Here is a 5,460-nt window from a genome sequence, read left to right as displayed (position 1 = left end):
TGCTAAATGAATCAGTCAGCACCAGTCCATAACCAAGCTATGTCTGGAGTTCCTAGTGGACACTGTCCTTTAACAGAGTGGCCCTTTGTGTTCATGCTAGTGCTGATAACATGCTAAAACTTTCCAGTATCTGTTCAGAAACTATTTCCTTACTTTTTGTGCTCATAATTACGACATTTATCCTTTTTTGTGTCTGAAAATACACTCTTTACTTTGCCTACTGTCACTTTCTCCTCTCTCTCCTCTCTCTCTCTCTCTCTCTCTCTCTCTCTCTCTCTCTCTGTGTGTGTGTGTGTGTATACGTCCACGACACTCACATGTGATGCCGGAGCTGCAGGTGCGTGTGTTCACCTGTGTGTTCCTGATTATATAAATGGAGCCTTCTCGGTCCTACAATGTTACACACAGGTGTACGTTCTCATGGCTCAGTATAGCCTATTGGTGTTCTCCCCTGGGTAGATTATTTTCCCATTTTTTCATTAGGTCTTACTTGAATATGTATTAAAAGCCTATGTGAAAGCCAACCTGCCCCCCCTTTCAATATCTGTCTCACAACTTGTGGACTGACTAGACATGTGTTCTCTTTTACCCTTGATGCATGAGGATGTCTGCAGGCAGATAGAGAGCAATGCCCTGGGCCTTTGCCCACCCATGAGAGTGGCTGTAATCTCTGCAGGCCTGACCTACTGAAGGCAGATACTGAGGAGATGGAACATGGGGATTGCTAAGTCCTTGGGGTACAGAGTGTATGCTTGCAAGCCTCATCACTTACCTCTGTGCCCTGGCTTATTCTTCAGTAGAGAAGCACACAGGCTAATAAATGCACCACATGTGGTGGGGTTGGAAGACATACTTTGCATGTAAAGTGTCCTTCCTATTATGGGAATTCAGTAGCCTGTCCCTCGAGATGAGACTAGGTAATCTGGATATCTGTCTTGGGGAACACCAGATTCAGACCCAACCTAGTACACAATATTCCAAACAGCCTGAAGGGATTTAACTGGATCCAGTGAGTAGAGACAAGATGCTCCAGGTTTTGCTCTTAGGTATTAAATTTTTAAACTAAAATCCACATTCTTTTCAACAGATGGCTTAGATGATAGTAGTGAATTGGACATAAGGATACACAGTGTTTACACAATTCATTTCTAAAATGTGTCTTAAGAAACAGATTCCATAGTACATACCATGTGTCTGGTGTTCTTTGGGCGGCACCTGAAATTTAAAGCAAAGAAAATGGTCTGTGGCTTATGTTATGATGAGATGTGCTTTCAGGAGGATTTCTGGAATACCCTTTCACATGATGTGATTGCAAATGCCTATGAGTCCTCAAGTATAATATCATGTAGTGGTATATTTTATGCTGGTGTCACAGAAAAACTGGGGCTGTGCCATTGTGCCACTGCCCACATTGTCTGGTTTAAAGGTCACATTAGATACCACTATCTGTTCTCAGGTGTTCCCTCAGCCACACTGCAGCATGCCTGAGCATCTTTCTAACTCAGCTGTGAAATGATTGCTTTGTACACTGGGGTCTCAATCACTTACAGTAGTGTTCGTGTTTTACAAGAATTAGCCCTCAGCACCTCTACACAGGACACATGAAGCTTCCCCCACACTGACATTTGTGAAACACACTCCATGCAAATCATGGAACCTGAAGTGCCCCTCAGCTGCTGGATGAAAATTACACCTCTATCTAAAGAGCAAGCAATTTTTTTTCTTGAGAAGAAAAGAGCCCTCACACAGATTCTGGTACTTGATACTGGATGCTTTGATGTTCTGTTCAGTCAGTACCTTGTTGTTCCAATTCCACTCTCTCCCCTGCTTGAGCTAACTCTGAAATACCCATGAAGACTCTGCTTAGTTTTGTTGATCAAAGGGGATGTTGTTCGATACATAAGATCAGTTATACTAATCTTTCTATCTTACAGAAAAGAAAGGCCTTCTTACCTTTTCTTGGTTATCTGGTGAAGGTGCTGTGTCATCATTCTCCGGTGATCCTAGAGGGACAGAAAGTGACAGTAGCTCATGGTACACTTTATTACTTAGGCATCATCCTTGTGCTTAGTGTTGGTAAAAGAGCACTGACTTAGTACATGTGACCAGGACCTAATACAGGATGGCTGGGCTACTGCCTTCAGTTGAAAGCAAATTGAAACAAAATAAGACCTGGAGAGATATGAGCAACAGAAGGGCTACATTTCGAGGCATTCGGAACCTAAAATAATTTGTCTTCATTTGTGTTTGTGTTTGTGTAATTTCAAGTTTACACACATTTTCTGTTTGAAGTGACACTTTTGTGTTTGCATATAGGGGGTCAGAGGACAGTTGTGGGATCTGGTTCTTCCACTTTGAGGGATTTCAATTGGAGGATATCGTGTCGGAAGGACTCGTCCTTATCTTTGAAAAGCACTACCTCTCTTGCTAAGTGTGACCTAGGATACTCACATGTTTCTCTGTGCAACTCTGCACCTCCATAGAGACTTTGTGGTTCCAGAGATAGAAGGAGTCCATAGCCTTGGGATCTCTTTTCTAGTCTGAATCAGGAGCCTTACCTCCTCCTCCTCCTGGTCAGTCAGAGATTCAAATGGTTGCCAGACCTATATGCATTTTGGAATTCTCTGAAACAGGACTTTCACTTTGCATCATTGGATATATACATTTCCTAAAGACCCTTCAGAGGCTGGGTCTTCTAATTCTCTGGGTGAAACTGAGTCCATTCTCTCCTTCTCTGCTCCCTACCCTCAGGAACAGGCTGGGATCCTAGCCATGTTTGCATTCCTACTTCCTGAAGCTGAACTGGAACATTCACCACAGTGGATTTTTGAAACAGGAAAAATAAATATATCTTTTTTGACAGGTGATAATTTACATATAAGTCAGATGTAAGTATAGAACTCCTAAACTCCAACAAAATTAACCAACACGTCAGCAAACTATTATAATACAAATCCAACATTAAAAGGCCAAAACCTTTCTATACACCAATAAATAAAACATGCTAAAAATGAGATCAAGGAAGACTGCCAGTCAACATTGCCTCAAAACTTAAATATTTGGTAGTAAATCTAACAAAGTGTGTGATACATCTCTACAGTAAAAACACTAGAGCCCAGAAGACACTAGAAGACGGAACGCCCCAACTCCCACCCTTAGATTGGTAGAATTATTAAAATGATCATCTAACCAAAAGGAATTTCCATCCTCAATGCAAGATAACCCAAAATCTATATAATATCACAGAAATACAGAACTCTTAATATCATGTAGAAGTACAAAAGACACAAAATTTCCAAAGAAATCCTTGTGCAAAGAACAACCTTACAGGGACTACCATGTCAGATTTTCAGCTGTATTACAGAGTTATCGTAATAAAGATAGCAGAGTAATCATCCAAAACTAGATATGTATATCAAGACAATAGAAAATTCAGATATGAATGCACACAATTAAAGCTTCTCATACTTGGCAGATACAACTCTTAGGAACAAGGAGGATACCTTGCTCAGAAACAGAGGCCAGTGTTTATATAGTGAGGTGACAAGGCATGAATGCCAGAGAGATTTCCTACAAAGGGGAACCAAGTTCAGATGTACAAGGAGATGATGCAGGAAAATCGGACACACTTGTGAAGCCAAAAACCTTGAATGTACTGAGCAGATAGGATACTGGAGGAAAGACACACCTCAGTTTGTATATTCATTTCCCTTGAAAGACAAACAAAGTCAGATGATCTCAACAACGAGAAAAAAATTCATATATATGACCAACACAGAGAACCAAGGTCGCCTATGAAAAGACAGTGTCGAGGAGAACTGCACTGCACTGCCCATGTCCTTTAGCCCTTGGATTATGGACAGTCCTTTATGGGAACTCCCTACAAAACCCTCTTCATCTTAGAGCCTGAGCAAAGTATGCATTATCTAGAAATTATTATAATGAGTGAGTTCACCCAGAGGCATAAAGAGACAAATGGTATATACTCACTTATATCAAAACACTAGTCCAAAGGATATGTACCATGAAAAACTTTACTTACCAAGAAAGTGGATCAGAGGAGAGGACATCCTATTGAGATTTTAGGCGAGAGTAAGTAGCATGGAAGAATAAGGAAATAGTAGGACCCACAGGGTCCTAGAAACCTACAAGAAGAACTTTATGACAGGCAGATCTGGGTCCTGGTGTCCTCCTCAAACTAAGGCACCAGCCAAGGAGAATTTAGGCATTTAACTTCGAACCCCTACCAAGACCTATCCGACGATCATGATATTATCCACCGTTGAGTGGAGAGTGAGATCTTGACTCCCTCACAACGAACTCTGGTGGCCCCTTTTTCTGACCACAATCCCCCTGGAAGGGGAGGCCCTGGGCAGCACGCAGAGGAAGGATAGCTATTTTTTTACCAAGAAGAGAACTCGATATTCCTAAGAGCATATATAGGGGAGAAGGTCTCCCTCAATCACACCATAGGGAGGGGGAGTAGGGGGGAAGTGGTAGGAAGGGAAAAGAAATGGGAGGAAACAAAAAGGAAGGGCTAACAATTGAGAATGGGTAAATATGAAAATAAAATAATAAAATTGGAAAAAATAAAGGACTTGCCCCATTTTCAAATTATTAAAAAAATAAAAAAAAAAAAAAAAAAAAAAAAAAAAGCCCGATGGAGAAGCCAGAAGATCCGTCCCCCTTCCCTCATTTTGATACATCAGTGTTCAAGAATCCTCAGTTTACTTACAATCATCCTGGATAAAAGTCTAACAAACTTGAGGAGCAGAATATCAGAAAAATGAAACACACACAGATTAAACCACTTTGGGCCCTTTTATTTTCATGAAAAACTGCAGATGTGTAGGCATCCTGGTCAGAGAAGCCAGCCATTTTTGGCAATCTAACAACCCTAACCAGTATTGGTAAACACAGGAAGCAGAAGTTTTAGCAGTGAAACAGAGGCCATGCATGAGGGGCCTGCTTACAAGGTCCCTTCAAGGATGAGAAAGGATGGGCTGTTGTTGGTTCTCCCTGCCATCAATTTTGCCTCACAAACACACTGTTAAGTTATCGACCCCTCCCAGGTTCTTTGGGGTTGGGAGTATAGGAGGGAAACACTGTCCCTCTTGCTTATACGACCAATTGTCCTATACACCAGCTTTAGTAAACCATCCCTGCAGGGAAAGACGAAGTGTTTTATTTTTTAATTGTTAATTTCAAACTGTCCACTGGATGAGTATCCCAGAACACTGGGAAATGGCGATTAAACTTAGATTTAGCTGAGGAGGGAAACAAAGAGCCTCTTGTATGAAATGAGGACAGTAATTGCGTAGAAAAGAATGATGGGTTATTTTTCAATTTACAAAAATAAGCAAGTGAAGAACCCCGAACAGCAATAATCCTGAGGGTTGGGTTTTTGTCCTTCTTTGGTCTTGTGTCTTTTGGGCCCCTTTGTCCCTTGTGACGTTGGTA

This window comes from Acomys russatus, chromosome 32, assembly GCF_903995435.1.
Source record: "Acomys russatus chromosome 32, mAcoRus1.1, whole genome shotgun sequence".
NCBI lineage: Eukaryota > Metazoa > Chordata > Mammalia > Rodentia > Muridae > Acomys > Acomys russatus.
This window is presented reverse-complemented; position numbering follows the sequence as displayed.